Consider the following 27,879-nt stretch of genomic DNA (forward strand, 5'->3'; position numbering starts at 1 on the left):
ATCAACTGAACATAAGATGGTCAATACGATCGACTGCGTGGGCATAATTAATACTTTCATAAGAGTGATATTTAATGGGAAATAATTTTGCCACGCCATTTATTGATAATACATCTGTTTAGTTGCATTAAAATAGGGGGAAAATTCGATACCTTACTGCTTATTTTGGCTAAAATTTTAATACATTATTTATTGAGCAAGTTGTACTGTTATTTTGGTTAAATTTTTAAAGGAACTAGAGAGCTTGTTTTAAATTGATCTGGATTTTGACGGTACACATGGTTACCATGCATATATACGATGAAGTGCATCTGATTAATTGTGTAAAAAATAAAGATAAAGTCTAATAAGTCATGGTAAAGCATTTCCAATAGATTTTTCAAAGTACGTATTAAGGAGGATGTCTGGCTTTGATTAATGATGACTAGGCCAGCCAGGGTCCAAGTCAGAACAAACGGACCGATAATCCCAAATAGAAAAAAAATCAAAACTAATGTAGATTAATCATTTTAATTATTCATGTAGCGTTGCATCATGACCATTTGATTGAGTCATATATCACGTGGGTAATCGAAACACTTAGCATGCATTATGGTCAAAGGATCGGCTCCAATAATAAATTATGGGTATTCCTTTTCACATTTGGTGTACGTACGCCAAATATATAACGTGTTGTGTGAGACTCATTTCGGAATCCTCTCTCAAACCCTTACCGATGTTTGACTTAGCTGATTTTTTATAGGAATAATGGAAAACCATTTTAAACATAGTGAGAGGTTCCGATTATTTTTATGGAATCTTAAAGTGGATCCGACACAATCCGATATATATTTGGAGTACACCAAATGGTGTACCCATAATGGAACGTAACTCCTCACCACAAGGTCTGTCAGAAAATTATTAAAATAAGCATGATAATTTTATCACAATTATATCCCATGCAAGAAGCATGATAACAAAAAAAAAAAAAAAAAAAACGATAAATTTAACACGTCTAAATTTATCATAATTTTTATAAGAAATAGCCAATCGAATCAATTTATCATTGTATATCCAAAATTTATCATACTTTACGCAAGACTTTAATGTACTGTATCACAAGTTTATCATAAAACGGATGTAAATTATTGTGCTCATATATCACAACAAAAATTAACCATAACAATGTCAGCCATGTTGCGGGTATGGGTGTGGTTAGGGCAGAGGCAGTTAACGAATAGGGGGTTACGTGTGTCTTTCCGGATTTTTATCACCCACTTTTTATTTTTGTACGTTCTCAAAAAAATATTAGAGGAATAGCATATTTTGGGTATTGGACTTATTGTCTAATGTGTTGTCATGGGTTTTCAACTAAATCAATGGACCCCTTCAAGAATTAAATACTTTTTTCACCGAGTCAAATAGCAAATTGCTACTTTGTGTAGCATGTTTAAAATCCATCCAAATCATTTTCCAATTTTTTGAAGTAAAAGTTGAGCAATCCATTGTAGAACCGAATGAATAATCAAAAGTTGAACAATGAATTGGTGGTATACATAGAGCCAGATTTTTTTAATGAAATTTTTAACCTAGCAATTATACCGAACTTTCAAAAGACAAAAACTCGGCGGAGTAAATTGTAAAAAAAAAATTAAGCAACGAATATTAAGACATTTGTACTCGTGTTTACAAGCTTTTGTGCCTAATAAAGAATGTTTAAACTTTTGTGCTTTAGTAATTTTCTTATATTTTACAGTGAATTTTTTTTTATCTTATTGTAAAAAGGTGCCCCTCTGAATGGAATTCTTGACCCCGCCACTTGATATGGTTGTTGAAAATTTATTCTTTGCTCCGAGAGCACCACACGATGGTGCTCCAAAAGCACATAATAATCACTCCTTGGTGTTGGTGTGGGTGTGGGATTAAACAAATATATAGATGTGCATATATAAAGAGAATTGAAAAGGATTGCTCTGCTCTTTTTAATTTGTCGAGGACGCGGTTGGAATCGTAGGGCTTTCAATCTTGATCTGACGAAAACTATTTTTTCCCACATGAAGAGTCAGCCAAAATTGAAAAAATTAGGCTATGTTTGGTAACACTGCCACTTTTCTGTTTTCTATTTTCTATTTCCTGAAGTCAGTTTTTACTTTTCCTAAAAAAAAGTGAAAGCATAAAATATGTTTGTATCAACCTATTTTCAAAAAAAAAAAAAAACAAGGAATTTTGCCCCGGTTTTTTTGACATAAAACTGGAACCCAAATTCAGAGAATCATCATAAACTCCTCCACATACAGTATTTAACAATTCAAGATTAAAAAAAAAAAAACCGAAGCTGTTTGAAATGCTGAAGAGCCAAGATCTGATTTCCAACACGTTCGTCCAAAACAGAGCAGAAAGCTAAATCAAATTACTCAATAGATTCAACAATCATTCAGAATTATCAGCCAATTGCAGGGTCTGGAGATGCTGGAGGGCTTTCTGGTGGGCCCAGGTCTCGATGGTGAGGTCGGGCTTTGCGTTGAGGCCCACTCCGAGTATGACAATGGTGAGGAAGCTCGTGAGGTAGTAAGGGAGCTCCTAGTCCTCCCACTTCCTTGCTTGCCCCGCCGGCGGCAGCCGTTGAAGAGGTAGCTGTTTGGGCGATCCTGGTGGCCGGGGGGGCCCAGCGGCTGGGACCGTCTCCTCTGCCGCCGCCGCGGAGGTGGAGGGCAGGGGTTAGGCGGAGGGGGCAGGGGAGGGTACCTAGGCCTGTCGCAAAGGAGTTCGGCGACGACATTGTTTTGGTTGGCAGCCGGTTTTAATTTGTTTTTGGAAGGAAGTGAAAGCTGAGTTTTGGCACTTCCTCAATTTTCAAAAATTTTGAAAACTATTTCAATTTTGAAAAATGAAATTGGGCAACCAAACATACTTTCAGTTCAAAATTTTGAAAATTCTGAAAATGAAAACAAAAAACAGGAAACGAAATGACTACCAAACAAGACGATATTCTATATACTTTTTTTTTTATCCGCATATTCTATATACAAATACACAGAGAAATTAGTTAATAGGAATATGATGGGGCTTTTATGCATGCATTTATAGGACTAAAAGGTAATTACGACTGTGTCATGGACTAAAACATGGAGTAAGTAGGTGCTGATTTTAGGATGAAAATACAATTCTCTTTTTTTTTTCTTCAAAAAACTCGTCTACATCACTAATTTAAATTGGATAATAATAAGAACATTATCACAATAAATTTATATTAAGACAAATGGATTTCAATTCAGTAAATCAATTCACTCTGTTAAAAATAACTGCATTTTAAAAATATATTCGTAGATAATTTACGTATTAACATGATTTTGAACCCGATTCAAATTCTCCCCGAGCTCAAAAAAAAAAAAAAAAAACAATTTTGATCGTTACAGTGATTCCCGAAAGCTCCTACAAATGAACCCAACACCACAAATTATCTCACTCTGTGGGCAGGAGAGGATCGATCCGAATATTCCTCAATCAAACTAAATAATTCTCTGGTGTGATTAAACCAAACAAGTGGGCTCCACTTTTTCCAAGTGGTACACACAACTACCACACAGAGTAAAATGAGGGGTGTGATTTCACAGAGTTAGGTCATGTGGGTGGTGGCAAACATATATTCTTTCTTATCTTATCCAATTACTTTTACTTGTTTGTGATTCACAACTGCTTCATTGATGACTATTAGGTTTTTGGTCAAAAAATTAAAAATTGCATTATTAGGTTTTTGGTCAAAAAATAAAAATTGCATTATTTGGTGGGTGGCTGATCAGGTGCGCTGAATTTGGTTTTACAAGTGGCGCCACGTTTCCAATGCAAGGGATAGGTGTAAAGAAAGCAAAGGTCACCTTCTAAAACAGCAGCTCTTGGAGCACTGTTATTACGTAATAGTATTCTAGTTTTCTTGATCACCCAAATAACGTACAATTCAATATTTTGAAAAATATTAAGGCAAATGCTAACCAATGTCTCCGAAGCACAGGTTAATAGAGCTATCCAATAAAAATCGAGAACCGTGAAATCGGTCCGAACCGAACCGATCCGTGGATTAATGGTTCGGACACGAATTTGAAAATTAAAAAACCGTGAGATACGGATTAGGATTGGATTTTTATTTCAAAACCGTGGATTATCCGAACCGAACCGTGAGATATTTAAAAAATAAAATATATACATTTGTGTGTGTAAAATTTATAAATAATTATAATTCTACTACTTATTATGAATTTTTTTTAACAATTTTACATTAAAATTTAAGGGGTAAACCGTAGACAGTATACTCCTGTCCACAATCCTAAAATTGTTTAAGACAGAACTCAGAATGTTTCTCTTAATCCAATTCAAGACTGATGGAATTTGGTTGCTGGAATGATGAAACTTGGACTGGAATGATGTAACAATGGCTGTAATTGTAATGTTGCAGTTTGTAGCTTATTGCAATGTAATGTTTCTCTTATTGCTGGTCACTTGAACTGAAAATTTGTCAATCTGGACTATAATGTTTCTCTTATTGCTCATCACTTAAACTAAAAATTTGGAATAATATGTAATACAATAGTTGAAGTACTTTTGCGTTTTTTAATGTTTATGACAGGAAATCTGTGGATAAAACCGGACCAAACCGTGAGACTTTTGGATTAGGATTGGATTGCATTTTCTAAAAACCGTGAGATACGGATTAGGATTGGATTCATATGAATCCGATCCGATCCGGACCGTGAACAACCCTTGAGGTTAAGGTGTAATATATGTGAAATATTTCTCAACACTTAATGTTATTTCTAAAAGAATTTGCCCCCTTTTGCCGATTTCTATTTCTAAAGTTTCCAAAAAATCAAGGGCAATTAAAACGTTGGGCTGGAAAACATAGATATTGAAACGTTTTCAATATATTACGTTCAAAATCTTCGATCTATGTTTTCCAGCAATTCTTACAGATCAAGAGCCATCTGCAACTTTTTTACTTTCTTTCTTTCTTTTCTTTTCATTTTTTTTTTTCGAAAGGACTTTTCATTTCATTTCATTTCTTTTGGGTTTTTTCTTACTCATGTGATCATTATTTTCTGGATCTGTAAGAGGAACTTATTTTCTCTTATAGGATTTTGCGAAAAATTGAATTTTGAACATATCAATTAATTTTGTCGTGCCATGGTATTGGGTTAAGGCAAAACTATGGTTTATATTTTGTTAGCACAATTTAATTGGATATCTGTTATATCACACATATCATTATGGTAAGATATTTAATTACATGCTAAAATAGTAGAGTAATAAGAGCATCTCCTATAGAAGATGTCAAAGCTGAGGTGGATAAATTAACTGTTATTTTTTACATTAACTCACCTTCCAACTCATATTTCTTCTCTTTGCCAAAGTTGACATGACTTTGGCATGAACCTCCCATCTGCCAAAATTGACAGCTTCCTCTCCCCTTGCCAAATTTCAAAAGTAACTGTGAGAAGTTTAAAAACTTCCGTTGAAAAGTACAAAGCAACTGTTGTGAAGTTCAAAACTTTGGCATAATGGTTGGAGAGGAGCTTCTAATGTCAAATAGAAGATGCCAAAATGCCACATATACCTTTAAAAAAAATTGACATCTCCAATTTGAAGTTAAGTGTTGGAGATGCTCTAAGTATATATATTTACATTGTTGTTGACTTTCTTTTTAGAAAATGGCATTAATAGTACTTACATCTTATTGTTGGAGAATATCCATATTTAATGCACCTTAACTTGTCCCCCTGGGGCACTTGTCAGCAGAACCGAAAAACTAAATAGGTATCCTATTTAGATGACTTATTTAGGTGGTCATCCTAATGAGTTTGAATACTTATGTTCACATCCGGTTAAATAGCCTATCTAATAAAAACTGTTGTCATACAAGAGAAAAAAATTAGCACAACCAATACTCAAATTAACACTTCTCCACAAGTTCAAACTGCAAATGGGAAGATGTAGAGGTACAATCAAAGCTCAATTTAGTTTGATTTAACTCGGTGAACTTTTGTAAGTTTATTACTCCTATCAAATATCTGGTGTGTATGTTATCCCGTGAATCTAACAGGTGCAATGTAGTTCTTCCAAAATCTTATTTATGAACTAGCGTAGTGTCTGTTTAATGCACGGAAACAATGAAAAATATCAAGGCACTTCTTTTTTTTCCTTGTGTCCCATGTATCGAACGGACACAATACTAGCAAAGACTTTAATGAATGTTATGTTCTAAGAACCCTGCTTTCCGCCTGCGCCATATGTACTGGGATTGTTCACATAGGTCAAAAGGTAAAACGGCCCGAGCGACCAGGCTACGGATCTCTACATGCAATTAGCTCACTGCAGGAAGAAGCAATGACAGCCAAGGAACACCGTATATCTTATTTTGAAACCCTCCCCGATATATATATATATATATATATATATATTTGAAATTTATTTATGCATTTAATAATAGAAAGAATTTCTTTCTTTATAGTACTGTAATGAGCTTGTGCATTTTTGAAGAGTCCAGAAGTAAAACGTACTAACTCTTCTTTCCCAGAATTTGGGTTATGTTGTTTTAAGATACCACCATAACCAATATTTGAGGCATCTGTCTCCACAATTTTTTCCCATTCTGGGTTAGCAATTGCCAAGCAAGGCAATTGTTTAGCTTTTAATTTGATTTTTCTAACAGCCATAGTATGCTGATCAGACCAGGGGGGAGGATTCTTCTTAAGTTTATCATATAAGAGTGCAGAATCCTGAGCTAATTCTTTATAATATTCTCCTATATAATTGAGACTCCCGAGAAATCTCTGTAATTGGGTTTTATCCTTAATTTCATCTAGAAATTTAGAAGCAAATTCTATACTTCTATCAATAGGGATAATCTTTCCTTGGTGAATATTGTGTCCTAAGAATCTGACCTTAGTCTGAAATAATTTCATCTTAGGAGCAGAAACAACCAATCCATTTCTTTTAATTACATCTTTAAAAACTCTAAGATGTTTAACATGCTGGTCAATGTTCTCAGAAAATATTAGAACATCATCAATGTAACAGATAGCAAAATCAGCATATGGATAAAAAATATCATTCATAATATTTTGAAATTCTGAAGGTGCATTCTTCAGACCAAAAGGCATTACATTCCATTCATAATGACCAAAAGGGACAGCAAAGGCTGTCTTATAACGATCAGATTCTTGTATTTGAATCTGCCAGCATCCAGATTTTAAGTCAAATTTGGAAAAGATAACTGCTTTATTCAGTCGATCTAACAAGTCTTTTTTATTAGGAATGGGATACCTAATCCACATTAAGACTTCATTCAATGGTTTATAATTAATAACCAATCTAGGAACACCTCGTTCCTTTTCGGCATTTTTATTGACGTAAAAAGCTGTGCAACTCCAAGGAGAATAACTTTTTTTAATTAACTGCTTTTTGAGCAAACTGTCAATCTCATTTTGACATAATTTCAAATATTCTTGTTTCATCTGAGAAGGTCTAGCTTTTGTGGGAATTCTTTTTTCATTAAAACCCTTCTCATAAGGTAATGAAACAATATATTTTTTCCTATCCCAAAAAGCATTGGGGATATCACTACATATTTCTTGTTTGAAATTATTCTCTATTTGAGAAATTTTTCCTTTCAAAGTAGGTGTCTGAAGCATTTCTTTAATATTCATTATATGAATCTCTTTTTTAAGAAAATTTATCTGCTTATCTTTATGAGATATTTTCCTCATAATATCATTGATTTCTTTGTAGACAGGTGGGGAGACAAATTCAAAAAATATTTCATGTCCATCCACCTGAGCAGTTATACCAGCAGTACAGGTTTTCATTGGCAACAACATAGCCAAAAAAGGAGTTCCAAGGATTAACTCCTGTTGAAGATTTCTTATACAAAGAAAAGTTGTTTCCAAACAAACACCTTTATTACAGATGTGTACATTATTGAGTTTGTATTTGATTATCATTTTCGCTCCACTAGCATTAGTAAGGCTTTGAGAGGTTTTCTCGAAATATTGAGTTAGAATTATTCCTTCTTGAATACAATTCATGTCAGCACCACTATCTACTAGTGCAATAATATCATTGATTATATATTCCCTATGGATCACCAAATTGACCTTAATGTGCCATTTTTGGTAAACCACCTTATTAATAGAATTCAAGTAGGCCAAATCATCCACTTTGCTTGATTTGCCTCTATTTTCTAAGACAACTAATCTTGTCTTTATATCATAAAATTCTTGAGCAGCTTTATTCTGAAAAGTTTTTAACAACTTAATTTCTGCTTTCAGGGTGTTGATTTCACTCTTTAGTTCAGGAATAGTAACAGGTTTAAAATTTTCCACCTGCTCCAATCTATCAAGAACAATTTTTAAGCTGTAATTTTCATTAGGAAGCTGGGGTCTGTCTTCCTCTTCTTCCTTCATGGAGGAAATACAAGTTTCGATGATCCTTATTTTAAGTTGAGGATCTTCAATTTGATCAATAACTTCTAAAAGACCCTGCTGTTTCTCAGTAAAAACATTAATACTGAGACCATTCATTTCAACAGTTGCCTTCCAATAATCATTAGAAGTTGAACACTCAATCTCATTACAGCTACAATTATTAGTGATTTCTTCCTCTTCTGAAGTAGAAGAAGTATTTTCATTTTCAGAGAGATCATTTATTTGATCTTCTGAATCAGAATCACTAGAATTAATTACAAGTTTGTAAAGAGTTTGCTTTAATCCTTTATCTAATTGAAGTTCTTCTAATTTCTTTTTAGTTTTGCATTTATTGGCATAGTGTCCTATTTTGCCACATTTGAAACATTTTGCAGTGATTTTCTTATCACTCTTTTTATTTCTCTACTTTTTAGCAGTAGTAGATTTTGAGCTTGATTGCTCAACCCTCTCCTTCTGTTTCTTTTTACCGTACTTCTTTTTAGAATATTTTCGAGTAGTCTTGTTACTACTCTTATTCTTTTGAGGTTTTTGATATTGGGGTAAATCATAACCAAACTGGTCACAAAATTGTCCTAACTCCTGTTTTCCAGTTAGGTTTCGTTTTTTCAATTGGTTATGCAACTTTATGTCATTACACAAAGTCAATCCTTCCTGGATAATTATAGATATAAGTTGTCCATAAGTATATCTATCATAATCAATAGTTAAACCATTATTTTGGTCTCGCAATTTTTTCCTTATTTTCTCTGCAAAGAAATAAGGTAATTTTTTCCTTATTTTCTCTACAAAGAAATAAGGTAATCCATCAACAAATTTTGACTTCCAATGCTCACTATTAGCATCAATTCTTTGCATTACGTTTGCAAGGAAAACGTCTTTATACCAACGGAAATGTGTTAACGTTGGACATTTCAAATTTTGAAGTAGTTCTCTACTTCTTTCACGTTGGTTGTCCCAATGACCAACAAAGTGTAAAATTATTGACTGGACAAGAGTATAAACTGCATCTTGTTTTACCTGACCAGCTTCATTAGTTTTTACTGCATTTAATATTTCTTGTCGCTGGTTAGACGTAAGGACATTGTCCCACCAACCTTTAATCATCCCAGTGAATCCCACTGTGATCCATCCAGCAACTTCTTTATCTTCATTTTTATTATTAGTACAAATTGTGCTATACATCATCATTTGGTGTACAACACTAAAAATTTGATATTCAGTCATGCCATCTATGTTCCATTCATAGATAGTCCTACCACTATAAGACATCTGTTTTTGGAAACCAGATTCTTCATATAACATATCTTGTGGAGTAGGTCTAGGATAATAATACCTATCAGCTCCTCCATAAGGGAATTTTTGGGGATATTGGATTTTATTAATAGTCTCAAATTGAGATTGAAGAAAAGAATTTTCTAATTCTGTAACTTCTTGTTGAGACATTTCTTGTTCATCAGTAATAACATTAAGAGTTAGACCCTTAAATCTCTTTTGTAATTCCTTAAGTAAATCAGAATTTTTATTAGGGTCAGTGAGATTAAAACCAGTTATAGGTAATGGTGGCCGAATATTTGACGGTGAGATACCATCCTCTGTATTATTGACCTTGGGACTCATCTGTTTAATATCTTCCCTAGTTTGAGCTATTTGCTCTTCTATTTTGATCAATTGATCACCGATAGTATTAAGACAAGCATTAGTGTGATTGTTCTGTTTATAAACTTTTCCATTTGGATCTGTGCTAGTTGGTTTAACAAAAGCAGCAGTTTCTAATGGTGGATCAGACTCAGAATTGCCCTCTATCGACAAAGGTATTGTAGGAGGATGCACTGTTCGAATAACAGTACCTGTCATAGACCTCCAATTCCTATGATAATCTTGTATGACATTTATGGATCTATCACATTCAATCCAATACCTTCCATAAAACCATTGAGTAAAAGGTATAATTTTTTGTTGGCGTTCCAACCAATCATAAAATTCCTTTTTGAATTCTTGTAATTGATCAGAATTATAATTATTGAAATACCAACTCCTAAATTTCTGATATTTAGGTTGTTGGAATTCTTTATTAATTTCCTGTCTAAGCTCAGGTCCTATTATCATTATTAATAGTAAATGCCATTTCGCTAGCAGTAGGCGATTCTACTGTATGATCATTTGGAGTATGAACTCCATGAAGTATTTGATTTTGAGATATTCTTATCCCAACCAAATTCTCATCGTCCATCGGATGATGAGATTCTGGTATCTCAGATGTCGAATGTCGACTAGTATTAGGCATGCTAACTCTATAAGGAGCCTGACCATTTCTAGAACTCAGACTTCTCGTGAATTGACTAGTCTGTGAATTTCTAAAATTTAAAAATACAGTACCATCATTGTCTTGAACTATTTGTTCAATCCTATTGATGATGGGTCTAGGAGGGACAACATTTGGTATAGTCCAGCTGTCAGGGAAAGTAATTTCCTCCCAATTGATCAACCTATTAGTAGCAACATTAGATATCAACGTATTGGATTCAATTAGAACCGTTTCATCTGCAGGTCGCATCATTCGCACCCTAGGATTCATAGTATTCATGACCTTATAATAAATTCTATAAATCACAGCAATAACTTCAGATCCAGGTAAGAAATCATAACCTCTAGTCTGGATTCTACAATTCAAAGCTTCTCCTACGTTTCTATCAGTAAGAGACAAAGATAAATCAGGAAAAGCATTAAAATAAACAAGACCATGACTTAAACTGGTCTCAATTGCCCCCATAATGGAGGATCTCCAATTATTACACCTACCATCGCGCAAAGTAACTTGCAAATAGGTGTCCATTCCAAGTAAAGTTAAGGGTTTAAGGGCAATTTGCACTAAACCAATATGAACATATCTATAATTTCGCATATGAGCAAGGAGATCAGTACGATCCATAAGATTTATTATCTTATCATTTGATTCCAAGCTTTCTGTTCTTTCAACAGTTTTTACTGCCATACTACTTTTTAATTCAAACATCCCATGCCTATATATGGCTGAAGGGCGTACTGGAGGGATGGTCCAATGATTTAATTGTTCTTGCTCATTTGCGTATTCAATTAATTCAGAGTTCTTTATTCTTTCATTATCAGAACGAAATAATCTTCTCATTGAGATATGATTGTGTTAGTGCTCACATAATCCATTTTATCAGAATCCAGCCTTTTTTTTTTTTTTTGTTAGAGAACATTCCTGATAGCACGTTTGTCAACGATTTACCGGAGCAAGGCCAAATCACCCTTCTCGGGTCCTCATGGCCGGACAAATCCGAACGCGACTTGGGTGACGTCCCACTACCTTGAATGTTATCTTTTATTTTTCTTATTTTTATTGTAAAAAGGCTCTATTATGATATCATGGCTTATGTTTTGCACTAACAGTAAAAATTAAGCCATATTATGGCTCTGATACCAAATAAGTACTGGAAAACAAACAGTAATACAGAGGATCGGAAAAGAACTAACCTTTTTATTAAGGGAAAGAGACTGCAAATATTACAAAAGGGAGAGGGGGACAGAGAGCTTGGTTTTTAGAGAGAGAGGGCAAAACCAAAAACCTGCCTAACAAAAGAAAGATGCGTCCTTTATATAGAGGACTCTACAGGACTATAAACAGAAGAAAAAGAATTGTGGATATAATTGCCGGGTACACAAGCTGGGCCCCATCGCACAAAAATCTCCACCGAAAGCTGAAAACCACTCTATTATTGAGTGCACTTGAAATTACTCCATAATTGAGTTCTTCTGTTGGAACTTTGATATCAAGCTCCCATTATTAAGACTTTAAGTAAAAGCATCCATTATTGATCCCGCTTTTCTTTGCCTTTTCGTGACTGTGTTGCCATAATTTCAACCATACTGTCCCAAAAGTCTCCCAATGTGGGCTCATTCTGATCTTCCTCATAAGGGTCTTGAGATTCGCTAGCAAGACAAGTGAAAGGATTATTGTCGGCTTCATTGCTTGTAGCTGATGTCATGGATGCATCATCTGTGACTTGATTTACAGATTGTAAAAATTGATCTTTCATAAACTCCATTGTTTTGACTACAATTTCATCATCAGTTAAGATGGATTTTTTGTTTTTAATTGAGCAGAGATTTCCAGAAAGGGATTCTTGATTGAAGGTTTCTCCCTTTGTTGGACCTGCTTTGCCAATTCTTGATTTTTCAACTTAATTGTCAGCATCTGCTCATCCATGTGAAGCCCTTTCCACCATTTGTGCTGAAAAAATCTTTCCAATATTGGAAAGCCAAATTTATCGGAGGTGACTTGAATATCCCATCGCCAGATCCATGGTGTTCCACAAGTTGCCATGGCTTGAAGGAATAATTTCCCTTCCGGAATATTGGGTCCCCATAATTGAGACTGTAAATTCATAAAGGACTCCATTTCCTTTTGTAACTCTTGAGGCAAATAATTTGGCTGTGGTCCAAATTTATTCCACCAAGAAATAAACCAATTTGGAAACTCATAGTGCCCAATAGATTATGGGCATATTTTAAAAAACCATGACTGTTTCCTCTTTGGATTTTGGTAATAAAAAGCTTTTGTCCAAGCCTCAATATAATCCCAATAATTATATTGGACTGTTGACATTCCATGCTCATTTTTTATGGACAAAGATTTTGCCCTTTGTGGGTGAATTCCCCATTTATGTACTGGAATAACCATCTTTATTATGGCTTTGCTATAACTTATAGGCCCATTCTTTTGGCCTACCTTCTCAAAAGTATGAGTAAATTCCACAGATCCTGATTGGATCAACATTGCCTCATAAAAAGACCGATATTTGCCTTCAGGAACTGGATAACTCATTATGTCCATATATCGGGACTTTATTTCCCATGGATCATCCTTCCATTGTTCATCCTGGGATTCCAGGATCATAATTGTCTCAGTTATTTATGAGGTTTTGAAAACTTCTTCAGATTGAACAACCTCCGCCATTGAAGGAGATGAATTTGAGACTGAGGCTGAATTGGCCTCCTGTAAAGATGGAAATTGTAATTGTTTAGCCTTCAAGTAGGCCTCTACATCTGCTTGGGTCACCCTTGGACGACCCCTGCCACGAGGAGAATTCCCTCGACCACGTCCTCTATCTGGTGGTCTGTTCATCTGCAAAATTAAGCAGTGGACAAAATTGTTAACTTCATTTGAAGTCTTTGTATTGACAACTGGAGACACTCTACATCCCAGTCTTGATCCTCATCCTCAATTCCATATTGGCGATAATGCCAAAGCAGTGCTTCTCTGGCATGAATCCAACGCATTAAATTATGGCGAGTTTGAGGCCATTTAAAAATAATCATTTCAATATGAGTATTGAAAACAACCCTCTTCAATTTTAACCATTGTTGGAAAATTGTTCTTTGTTGAACAAAATTATTATGATTCATCCCTGCAAAAATTCACGGGTGAGGAAATCAGGTAGAGAATTATTTTCTCCTTTTATATATTCAATATCAAAATAAAAACTAATGAAGCTGGTCAGGTAAAACAAGATGCAGTTTATACTCTTGTCCAGTCAATAATTTTACACTTTGTTGGTCATTGGGACAACCAACGTGAAAGAAGTAGAGAACTACTTCAAAATTTGAAATGTCCAACGTTAACACATTTCCGTTGGTATAAAGACGTTTTCCTTGCAAAGGTAATGCAAAGAATTGATGCTAATAGTGAGCATTGGAAGTCAAAATTTGTTGATGGATTACCTTATTTCTTTGCAGAGAAAATAAGGAAAAAATTGTGAGACCAAAATAATGGTTTAACTATTGATTATGATAGATATACTTATGGACAACTTATATCTATAATTATCCAGGAAGGATTGACTTTGTGTAATGACATAAAGTTGCATAACCAATTGAAAAAACAAAACCTAACTGGAAAACAGGAGGTAGGACAATTTTGTGACCAGTTTGGTTATGATTTACCCCAATATCAAAAACCTCAAAAGAATAAGAGTAGTAACAAGACTACTCGAAAATATTCTAAAAAGAAGTACGGTAAAAAGAAACAGAAGGAGAGGGTTGAGCAATCAAGCTCAAAATCTACTACTGCTAAAAAGCAGAGAAATAAAAAGAGTGATAAGAAAATCACTGCAAAATGTTTCAAATGTGGCAAAATAGGACACTATGCCAATAAATGCAAAACTAAAAAGAAATCAGAAGAACTTCAATTAGATGAAGGATTAAAGCAAACTCTTTACAAACTTCTAATTAATTCTAGTGATTCTGATTCAGAAGATCAAATAAATGATCTCTCTGAAAATGAAAATACTTCTTCTACTTCAGAAGAGGAAGAAATCACTAATAATTGTAGCTGTAATGAGATTGAGTGTTCAACTTCTAATGATTATTGGAAGGCAATTGTTGAAATGAATGGTCTCAGTATTAATGTTCTTACTAAGAAACAGCAGGGTCTTTTAAAAGTTATTGATCAAATTGAAGATCCTCAACTTAAAATAAGGATCATCGAAACTTGTATTTCCTCCATGAAGGAAGAAGAGGAAGACAGACCCCAGCTTCCTAATGAAAATTACAGCTTAAAAATTGTTCTTGACAGATTGGAGCAGGTGGAAAATTTTAAACCTGTTACTATTCCTGAACTAAAGAGTGAAATCAACACCCTGAAAGCAGAAATTAAGTTGTTAAAAACTTTTCAGAATAAAGCTGCTCAAGAATTTTATGATATAAAGACAAGATTAGTTGTCTTAGAAAATAGAGGCAAATCAAGCAAAGTGGATGATTTGGCCTACTTGAATTCTATTAATAAGGTGGTTTACCAAAAATGGCATATTAAGGTCAATTTGGTGATCCATAAGGAATATATAATCAATGATATTATTGCACTAGTAGATAGTGGTGCTGACATGAATTGTATTCAAGAAGGAATAATTCCAACTCAATATTTCGAGAAAACCTCTCAAAGCCTTACTAATGCTAGTGCAGCGAAAATGATAATCAAATACAAACTCAATAATGTACACATCTGTAATAAAGGTGTTTGTTTGGAAACAACTTTTCTTTGTATAAGAAATCTTCAACAGGAGTTAATCCTTGGAACTCCTTTTTTGGCTATGTTGTTGCCAATGAAAACCAGTACTGCTGGTATAACTGCTCAGGTGGATGGACATGAAATATTTTTTGAATTTGTCTCCCCACCTGTCTACAAAGAAATCAATGATATTATGAGGAAAATATCTCATAAAGATAAGCAGATAAATTTTCTTAAAAAAGATATTCATATAATGAATATTGAAGAAATGCTTCAGACACCTACTTTGAAAGGAAAAATTTCTCAAATAGAGAATAATTTCAAACAAGAAATATGTAGTGATATCCCCAATACTTTTTGGGATAGGAAAAAATATATTATTTCATTACCTTATGAGAAGGGTTTTAATGAAAAAAGAATTCCCACAAAAGCTAGACCTTCTCAGATGAAACAAGAATATTTGAAATTATGTCAAAATGAGATTGACAGTTTGCTCAAAAAGCAGTTAATTAAAAAAGTTATTCTCCTTGGAGTTGCACAGCTTTTTACGTCAATAAAAATGCCGAAAAGGAACGAGGTGTTCCTAGATTGGTTATTAATTATAAACCATTGAATGAAGTCTTAATGTGGATTAGGTATCCCATTCCTAATAAAAAAGACTTGTTAGATCGACTGAATAAAGCAGTTATCTTTTCCAAATTTGACTTAAAATCTGGATACTGGCAGATTCAAATACAAGAATCTGATCGTTATAAGACAGCATTTGCTGTCCCTTTTGGTCATTATGAATGGAATGTAATGCCTTTTGGTCTGAAGAATGCACCTTCAGAATTTCAAAATATTATGAATGATATTTTTTATCCATATGCTGATTTTGCTATCTGTTACATTGATGATGTTATAATATTTTCTGAGAACATTGACTAGCATGTTAAACATCTTAGAGTTTTTAAAGATGTAATTAAAAGAAATGGATTGGTTGTTTCTGCTCCTAAGATGAAATTATTTCAGACTAAGGTCAGATTCTTAGGACACAATATTCACCAAGGAAAGATTATCCCTATTGATAGAAGTATAGAATTTGCTTCTAAATTTTCAGATGAAATTAAGGATAAAACCCAATTACAGAGATTTCTCGAGAGTCTCAATTATATAGGAGAATATTATAAAGAATTAGCTCAGGATTCTGCACTCTTATATGATAGACTTAAGAAGAATCCTCCCCTCTGATCTGAACAGCATACTATGGCTGTTAGAAAAATCAAATTAAAAGCTAAACAATTGCTTTGCTTGGCAATTGCTAACCCAGAATGGGAAAAAATTGTGGAGACAGATGCCTCAAATATTGGTTATGGTGGTATCTTAAAACAACATAACCCAAATTCTGGGAAAGAAGAGTTAGTACGTTTTACTTCTGGACTCTTCAAAAATGCACAAGCTGATTACAGTACTATAAAGAATATATATATATATATATATATATATATATATATACCATGAGGGGGGGCGGAAGCACGGACAAGGGGGAAGAACATGTGCGTCAGAGTGGGAGAGTGGGAATTGGACTAATGTTTACTGGGGAATCAAACTATCAAACAAAGGCAAGCAAAAGAATCAAAGTACTACTTACTAGGTACTAGGTACTACTGGAGAACAAATGTTACCAGAGGAATCTAACAAAGTATAAAGGAAAGTTACCAAACAAAGCATAAAGGAAAGCCTATGATGAATAGTGACGTGAATAGTAAATCGGATGAATAGTGACGGGTGAATAGTGTCGGTGAATAGTGAATAGTGAATAAAAGAAATGAAAGAACAATGAATAAATCAACTATATAATAGCTTTACTAGTAATTTGAACAACAATAATCAATTATATAATAGCTCTATAATTTTATAGAATAGCTTTACTAGTAATTTGAACAACAGAATTACTGAAATAAATTACTTACTAAAACAATCTGAATTCAATTGCTGAATCAGAAACAGTACATGGCAGTTTACTGGTTTACAAGGGTTGCTGGAGTATATTGATACTCAGCAATGAAAAGCAATGACTGGGTTTACTACAGAGGATGAGGAACAAGGGGAAGTGGTAGGAGAATTTCTCTCTCTAAAACCTCTCTTATATTCTCTCCTCTCTTTTTACTTGTGGTCTCTAGTCCTAACTCTCTTCCAACTAGTTCTAACTGGTCTTACTGGTCCTGCTTCTAACTGACTTCTCCAATCCTTTTATAGAATAAGGATCAGAGAAATTACAAACATTGAATAGTAGAATCACGTGAATAAAGTAAGTTACTGTTTCTACTTTCGGTGCAGGTGGGGCCAAAAGTAGAAATGATTACTTCTTTTGACTGTGACTGTTTCTCCTTTTGGTGCTGGTGGGGCCAAAAGGTAGAAATGACTACCACTCCATCATGTTGTCCATATTCTGCAATTCTTCACATGTGAGATTCTCCCAATAATCCCGTCCATTGTCATCACTGTTGACTTGTGAGGTAGATTCATCTGCTTGACTGTCTTCAAGTAGGTGACTTTGCTGACTCTGATATTCCTTGACTAGGTTTTGAAATTTGGTGTAGAAAATGAATGGGACTTCTTGAATAGGTTCTGTGGCTCTGATTTTTTGAATAGGGTCTTCACACACTAAATGATGCAGGTGATCAATGAATTGATTATCAATTTCAAGGAGTTGAGCAATTGACTTGGCTCTGTGATGCCTGATTTGCGCTCTGGGTGGTTTGGAACACGGCCAGGGGCATTCATCTTCAATTAGTAGAATTGGTGCATGCAGTCTGCTGAATGGCCAATTTGCAGAGAGATACATGACATGCTGGGCCAGTATCACATTCCCTGTGTTTGTCCATTCCGGCATTTTACTAGTAATGAGGACTTGGCATATTAATGCGCCATACTTAGCAAAGAGGTTTTGGACACAAACAGCTAATTTACGGGTAACTCGGTCAGTTTGGTTTGAACTAGTGAAAATTAATTGTCTAAGAAATCCATAATCTAGTAGGGTCATTGGGCTAATTTGGATGACTTGATCTTTATAGGGAATAATAATGTCCTGAAAGTACTGCATATTGATACAGGCTTTCGGGACACTGAACACCAAATCACAAGGGCAACTGTATCGTTCTAATGGTATTTCTTGGCACAATGGGTTAGTTTTGGGGCAGGTGACTGGATTTTCAGTATAGTGAGTTTCCCAAGTGATTGATAAACCTGGGGTTGGTTGACTGGCTAGTTTAGTAAGGGTTTCAAATAGGAATTCTTGAAAATGATGGGCATCTTGTCTGGCTAGGTGTTGAATGTGGTTTACTATTTCAGTAGGCAGAGATGTGGGTATGAGAGATAATGACTGTGGTAAAGCTAGGGCTTTGGATGCCATTTTTTGGAATGGTTCCAACACACACACGCTTTCACCATCATCCAGTGGGGATGATTGACTTTTCTCTACCTTTACCAGTGGGGTAAAGGAGGCCTTCTTGTCTCGGAGTTGAGCAAGTTCAATCATTGACTGGTGGTACCTGTAATTTAAATTCAGAAATTGGAAATTCATGGCTTCACATCGTTCACAATGTGAAGGGTTAGTATAATTATTACTGACTAAAGATGGGTTTATCAAAACTCCACCTGAAGAACTAGGGAAAACAACTCCACTAGTCTGTTGATTTTGTTGACTAAAATAAATACTCAAGGAATTTAAGCTGTCTAGGAATTTACGATGATCCCCACGCGTATTCCAGAGATTATCCAGAAGACATTGTTGGGTCTCATTTATGCTGCCTACGTTTTTAAGCTTCCTAAATTTTGTGCTGGCTCCTTCAGGAAATACTGGTAGTAGGATTTTCCCAAAAGGAATGATTTTCGGGTGACTTTGATCCATCTGTAAAACAATCAAATAAATCATTAGTAGGATAAATAGAGCAATTTTGAAGTTGACATAAGTCATCTTTGTTTGGTATTGATGAAAATTCAAAATTGACTTGTTGATCAAGAGAAGTGGTAATAATGTTGTTACTAGTGACTGTGAATGGATAAAGTAAGTAAATAAAGGGTATTCCTAAAATTACTTTATCAGTTAAATTTTTCACTAAAACAAATGATGTTTTGAAACAAATGTTATTTTGGCAAATATTTACTTCAGGTAATTTATACTTGATCTGCATTTTACTACCATTTGCAGAACTCAACCGTTCAGTTGTTTCTTGATAATATCTTTTTGGTATTATTCCTTCTTGAATGCAGTTTAAATCAGCTCCTGTGTCTATAAGAGCAGTAATCTCAATTCTATAATCTCCTACAATTAATTTGATACGTGCATGCCATTTTTGTAATTTTATTTTATTTAGTAAATTTAATCTGTAATTTACTGGATCATCAATTGGGTGATTGGGATCAAAAGATTGTTCTTGACTAGGATGTTGAGTTTGATTAATGGGCTCTTCTTCATTGGAAGAAGATTCAGAAGATAATTGGTCATCCTTAAATCGGACAAATCTTTTTCTTGGAAGTTGATTTTTAATTGTTTCAATTTCTTTTTTAATCAAATTTATTTCTTCTTGGAGACTTTGCAGGGTTATTACTTTGTGAATTTTACTGAATCGTTCAATAGTGGTGTTGAGGTTAATAATTGGCTTATTGTATTGAGGTTTTTTACTTTGTTGGATTAAGAGTTGTTTGAGTTTTTTAATATATTGTTGTTTCAACTCAGAATCATCTAATTTACTTATTAAGTCAATAAGTAATTCTTCTTCAGGTAATTCTTTGGTAAGTACATTTATTGTTTTACAGCAGTTAGCAGTACATCCTATCTCAATTTGGTCGTCACTGGGACTATTACTTAGAGAATGGTACTCGGAAGACTTGATACTGTCATCTTCATTACTAGTGTTACTCAGATTTTGTGCTCTAAAAATTTCTAAAATCTGCTGTTTATCAGTGTCGGATATGTTGAGTTGATTAATTTTTGTTTTGACTTTACATTCAGTTTTATAATGACCTTTTTTGCCACAATTGTAGCATGTAACATTATTCTTATCATTTGACTTGTCATTTGGTTTTCTGTTTTTATGCTTTTGTGTTTTGGGTTTTTCATAATATTTATCCTTGGATGGTGTGGAGGATTTATTACGCCTATAGTATTTGTGACTTTTATGACTGGTAGTTGGTTTAGTATGAGATTTGGTTTTCCTTCGTGATGGTGCTACAGGGGGTAGACCATATTGTTCACAGAAGTTACCCAATTCATATTTGGCTTTATTCTTGTCTTTTTGGGCTTGTTTACTAATTTTCATATCAATGCACATTCTTAGACCTTCTTTTTGAATGGTACTAATAATGTCACCGTATGTTAACTTATCATATTCAATTACTCCTGTTGGTTGACTAAGAACATCTCTAATTTTATGAGCAAATAAATTAGGGAGTCCATTAATGAATTTTTCTTTCCAAAATGATTTTGTACAATCATCTCGGAGCATGACTCTAGATGTAAAAACATCTTTGTACCATCTAAAATCACTTAATGTTGGGCAACGCAAGTTAGTCAGTTGATCATGTATCCTAGAGGTAATGTTACTAGGTTGACCAATGAAATGTTTAATTATGGTGTAAATTAGGGTATTAACTCCGTCGGGTATTCCCATTCCAATTTCATTATCAAAAATTGGGAGACCATTTTCATCAAGTTGAACAGCATGTTTTACTTCTTCTCTTGACTCACTGGTGAGGTATTTATCCCACCAAGATTTTAGCATTCCAGTAAAACCGGAGGTTAATAAATCAACAATTTGTGGTTGACTAAGTTCAGTATTACTTAGGTAACTATTGGCAGCCATTGACATGTGATTTAATTTTTCTAATATTTGGTGTTCACTTAGATCATCTATATTCCATTCATATAATTTATTAGACGAGACAGAAAACTGGTTAATTAAATTATTTTCTTCATACTGTAAGTCAGGAGGGGTTGGCCTAGAGTACCAATTTTTGGTAAGGCTAGTAGGGTTTGCTGGGGGGTTATAAAGGCGATTTATTTCTTGACCAGAGAATTGTTTTTGTAGGTTTGTGATTTCTTCATCAGAAGAGGTTTGACTAGAGGTATGGGAGTCGTGGTTTTGTGTAATTGTAGCAAGCTGAGGTGACTGTGGTTCTAACTTAATTGCTATGTTTGTGAGCAAATTTTCAATTTTTTGAATATTTTGATTCTGGTTTAGACTGATTTTTTCTCTCTTCTCAGGGAGGTGGATGAGAGGTTTTTCAATATTTTTACTGGATGAGGGGATGCTACAAGAGGATCCTTCATCTATTTTAGTTTCTATTTTATCCAATTGTTTACTAATTGTTGTAAGACATTGATTAGTGTAATTAATTTGTTCAGCTATTTGCTTACATTCAGTTCTATCAGTCGGTAATTTGAATGGAGATGCTGATATAGCAGATCCTTTGTAATTAATAATGATTGAATCTAAAGGAGGGTGACTAGCAGTTGTAACAGTATTGTCTGATTTTGTCCATTTTACTTTTGTAAGAGTATTGACTTTTTTGTAATAATTTTCTAAGTAGTCGAAAAAATAAATTTCAGTTCCGGATTCTTCCATAAATGCTTCCCAATGAGCTAAAATTTTATCCTGTTTACTAGATGTATATTTAGCAAAATAATTTTTTCTTTTTTGTTTATTTTCTTTTGACTTAAATTCAAAATATAATTTGTCAAAATTTATTTCAAAAGGTTTATTTAAAACTAATAAAGTTGAATCAATGGGTTCTTCAAAATCTGTTTGAGTTGGAGACCCTTGAAAGGTGTCTTCATCCTCAAATTTTGACTGTGTAGAATAACAAGGTTTACTAATTTGTGAACTTGATTCAACACCTTTTAATCTAATACTGGGATCAATTAAATTTTTGTCCTTCCTAGGCAAAGTAGTTGAACTATTTGACCTATCCATAGCTATTGAGCTATTGGATCGACTTAATTCTCTGATTCTCAGAGGAGGGTTTACTCTTTGTTGATCAAAACTTATCCTAACTGTACCATCTAAGTATTGTTGAATATAATCTAGATCAATTGTGTCATTTTGGAGTTTCTGTGGGAAACTCTCATTTTCACTAAGCCAACTGGTTGGTAACTGGATATCACTCCAAGAAATTGTTTTGGGTACTTGTACATTAGCATTTGTGCTACTCTGTATAAGTACAGTTTTATCCTTGGGACTTTTGACTAATGCATGAATATTTAAATTAGTTTTCATACATTTATAGTAAATACGGTAAATTAATGCAATTGACTGACTACCTTCAAGCATTTGAGTGATTGCTCCGGCAGTTTGAATATTTAAAGTTAATGCTTTCAAAATATTTTTATCTTTTAAACTAAGGGGTAAATCGGGGTAACAGTTAAAATAAACTGGACCATTATGTAGACTTGACTCCATTAATCCTAGGAGACTATCACTATAGACTGTGAATCTACTATCTCTTAAAGATAATAAAACTGAGGAATTTAATCCTCTTCTTGTTAATGGTTTAATTGCAACTTGTATTAATCCTACATGAATATAATTATATCCTCGTTCAAGGTGACGTTTGACTGATTGTTGACTAAGGAGAGAGCATCTCTCTTCTTGTTTAGTAATGGCATAAACATGTTCAGCAGTTTTAGTAACTTGATCAGTACGAAAAGCATCATCTAAAAAACTTGACTTATAAATTTCTTTTACTGGGATTTTAGGTATATTCCAATTTCCTAATCCTGTATCTAAATCTTGATACTCATGTTCTTCTTGGTTGACTATGTCCGCTAACTCAGATAGAGAAGCCATTGAAGAACTGGCTGAAGAACTACACCTAAATAATCTATTCATTGTTTTTAATCCTACAGACTTTTCTTTTTAGTGTTTTAACCCTAAAGATTTCTTAATTAATATTTTAATCCTAAATTGTCATGATAAACACATACCCCAATTGACACATACCCCAGGTTTTTTCCCAACCCCTCACTGCCCTACCCTGGGACTTACTCACGGGGACTTTTACGGATTACCTAAGGTGGTCTTTTGCAAGGTGGTCGACCGATGACAACCGAACTAAAATACTAACTAAAATTTCAGCAGGATTAAAAAACTAAATGAAAATTAAGTAGGAGTAAATACAACTTACAGATTACTTGAGTTTAATTCTTCAACTATATCCTACTTGGCTCTGATACCATGAGGGGGTTGAAGAATTAAACTCAAGTAATCTGTAAGTTGTATTTACTCCTACTTAATTTTCATTTAGTCTTTTAGTCCTGCTGAAATTTTAGTTAGTATTTTAGTTCGGTTGTCATCGGTCGACCACCTTGCAAAAGACCACCTTAGGTAATCCGTAAAAGTCCCCGTGAGTAAGTCCCAGGGTAGGGCAGTGAGGGGTTGGGAAAAAACCTGGGGTATGTGTCAATTGGGGTATGTGTTTATCATGACAATTTAGGATTAAAATATTAATTAAGAAATCTTTAGGGTTAAAACACTAAAAGAAAAGTCTGTAGGATTAAAAACAATGAATAGATTATTTAGGTGTACTTCTTCAGCCAGTTCTTCAATGGCTTCTCTATCTGAGTTAGCGGACATAGTCAACCAAGAAGAACATGAGTATCAAGATTTAGATACAGGATTAGGAAATTGGAATATACCTAAAATCCCAGTAAAAGAAATTTATAAGTCAAGTTTTTTAGATGATGCTTTTCGTACTGATCAAGTTACTAAAACTGCTGAACATGTTTATGCCATTACTAAACAAGAAGAGAGATGCTCTCTCCTTAGTCAACAATCAGTCAAACGTCACCTTGAACGAGGATATAATTATATTCATGTAGGATTAATACAAGTTGCAATTAAACCATTAACAAGAAGAGGATTAAATTCCTCAGTTTTATTATCTTTAAGAGATAGTAGATTCACAGTCTATAGTGATAGTCTCCTAGGATTAATGGAGTCAAGTCTACATAATGGTCCAGTTTATTTTAACTGTTACCCCGATTTACCCCTTAGTTTAAAAGATAAAAATATTTTGAAAGCATTAACTTTAAATATTCAAACTGCCGGAGCAATCACTCAAATGCTTGAAGGTAGTCAGTCAATTGCATTAATTTACCGTATTTACTATAAATGTATGAAAACTAATTTAAATATTCATGCATTAGTCAAAAGTCCCAAGGATAAAACTGTACTTATACAGAGTAGCACAAATGCTAATGTACAAGTACCCAAAACAATTTCTTGGAGTGATATCCAGTTACCAACCAGTTGGCTTAGTGAAAATGAGAGTTTCCCACAGAAACTCCAAAATGACACAATTGATCTAGATTATATTCAACAATACTTAGATGGTACAGTTAGGATAAGTTTTGATCAACAAAGAGTAAACCCTCCTCTGAGAATCAGAGAATTAAGTCGATCCAATAGCTCAATAGCTATGGATAGGTCAAATAGTTCAACTACTTTGCCTAGGAAGGACAAAAATTTAATTGATCCCAGTATTAGATTAAAAGGTGTTGAATCAAGTTCACAAATTAGTAAACCTTGTTATTCTACACAGTCAAAATTTGAGGATGAAGACACCTTTCAAGGGTCTCCAACTCAAACAGATTTTGAAGAACCCATTGATTCAACTTTATTAGTTTTAAATAAACCTTTTGAAATAAATTTTGACAAATTATATTTTGAATTTAAGTCAAAAGAAAATAAACAAAAAAGAAAAAATTATTTTGCTAAATATACATCTAGTAAACAGGATAAAATTTTAGCTCATTGGGAAGCATTTATGGAAGAATCCGGAACTGAAATTTATTTTTTCGACTACTTAGAAAATTATTACAAAAAAGTCAATACTCTTACAAAAGTAAAATGGACAAAATCAGACAATACTGTTACAACTGCTAGTCACCCTCCTTTAGATTCAATCATTATTAATTACAAAGGATCTGCTATATCAGCATCTCCATTCAAATTACCGACTGATAGAACTGAATGTAAGCAAATAGCTGAACAAATTAATTACACTAATCAATGTCTCACAACAATTAGTAAACAATTGGATAAAATAGAAACTAAAATAGATGAAGGATCCTCTTGTAGCATCCCCTCATCCAGTAAAAATATTGAAAAACCTCTCATCCACCTCCCTGAGAAGAGAGAAAAAATAAGTCTAAACCAGAATCAAAATATTCAAAAAATTGAAAATTTGCTCACAAACATAGCAATTAAGTTAGAACCACAGCACCTCAGCTTGCTACAATTACACAAAACCACGACTCCCATACCTCTAGTCAAACCTCTTCTGATGAAGAAATCACAAACCTACAAAAACAATTCTCTGGTCAAGAAATAAATCGCCTTTATAACCCCCCAGCAAACCCTACTAGCCTTACCAAAAATTGGTACTCTAGACCAACCCCTCCTGACTTACAGTATGAAGAAAATAATTTAATTAACCAGTTTTCTGTCTCGTCTAATAAATTATATGAATGGAATATAGATGGTCTAAGTGAACACCAAATATTAGAAAAATTAAATCACATGTCAATGGCTGCCAATAGTTACCTAAGTAATACTGAACTTAGTCAACCACAAATTGTTGATTTATTAACCTCCGGTTTTACTGGAATGCTAAAATCTTGGTGGGATAAATACCTCACCAGTGAGTCAAGAGAAGAAGTAAAACATGCTGTTCAACTTGATGAAAATGGTCTCCCAATTTTTGATAATGAAATTGGAATGGGAATACCCGACGGAGTTAATACCCTAATTTACACCATAATTAAACATTTCATTGGTCAACCTAGTAACATTACCTCTAGGATACATGATCAACTGACTAACTTGCGTTACCCAACATTAAGTGATTTTAGATGGTACAAAGATGTTTTTACATCTAGAGTCATGCTCCGAGATGATTGTACAAAATCATTTTGGAAAGAAAAATTCATTAATGGACTCCCTAATTTATTTGCTCATAAAATTAGAGATGTTCTTAGTCAACCAACAGGAGTAATTGAATATGATAAGTTAACATACGGTGACATTATTAGTACCATTCAAAAAGAAGGTCTAAGAATGTGCATTGATATGAAAATTAGTAAACAAGCCCAAAAAGACAAGAATAAAGCCAAATATGAATTGGGTAACTTCTGTGAACAATATGGTCTACCCCCTGTAGCACCATCACGAAGGAAAACCAAATCTCATACTAAACCAACTACCAGTCATAAAAGTCACAAATACTATAGGCGTAATAAATCCTCCACACCATCCAAGGATAAATATTATGAAAAACCCAAAACACAAAAGCATAAAAACAGAAAACCAAATGACAAGTCAAATGATAAGAATAATGTTACATGCTATAATTGTGGCAAAAAAGGTCATTATAAAACTGAATGTAAAGTCAAAACAAAAATTAATCAACTCAACATATCCGACACTGATAAACAGCAGATTTTAGAAATTTTTAGAGCACAAAATCTGAGTAACACTAGTGATGAAGATGACAATATTAAATCTTCTGAGTACCATTCTCTAAGTAATAGTCCCAGTGACGACCAAATTGAGATAGGATGTACTGCTAACTGCTGTAAAACAATAAATGTACTTATTAAAGAATTACCTGAAGAAGAATTACTTATTGACTTAATAAGTAAATTAGATGATTCTGAGTTAAAACAACAATATATTAAAAAACTCAAACAACTCTTAATCCAACAAAGTAAAAAACCTCAATACAGTAAGCCAATTATTAACCTCAACACCACTATTGAACGATTCAGTAAAATTCAGAAAGATATAACCCTGCAAAGTCTCCAAGAAGAAATAAATTTGATTAAAAAAGAAATTGAAACAATTAAAAATCAACTTCCAAGAAAAAGATTCGTCCAGTTTAAGGATGACCAATTATCTTCTGAATCTTCTTCCAATGAAGAAGAGCCCATTAATAAAACTCAACATCCTAGTCAAGAACAATCTTTTGATCCCAATCACCCAATTGATGATCCAGTAAATTACAGATTAAATTTACTAAATAAAATAAAATTACAAAAATGGCATGCACGTATCAAATTAATTGTAGGAGATTATAGAATTGAGATTACTGCTCTTATAGACACAGGAGCTGATTTAAACTGCATTCAAGAAGGAATAATACCAAAAAGGTATTATCAAGAAACAACTGAACGGTTGAGTTCTGCAAATGGTAGTAAAATGCAGATCAAGTATAAATTACCTGAAGTAAATATTTGCCAAAATAACATTTGTTTCAAAACATCATTTGTTTTAGTGAAAAATTTAACTGATAAAGTAATTTTAGGAATACCCTTTATTTACTTACTTTATCCATTCACAGTCACTAGTAACAACA

Source organism: Rhododendron vialii, chromosome 7a, assembly GCF_030253575.1.
Source record: "Rhododendron vialii isolate Sample 1 chromosome 7a, ASM3025357v1".
NCBI classification, from domain to species: domain Eukaryota; kingdom Viridiplantae; phylum Streptophyta; class Magnoliopsida; order Ericales; family Ericaceae; genus Rhododendron; species Rhododendron vialii.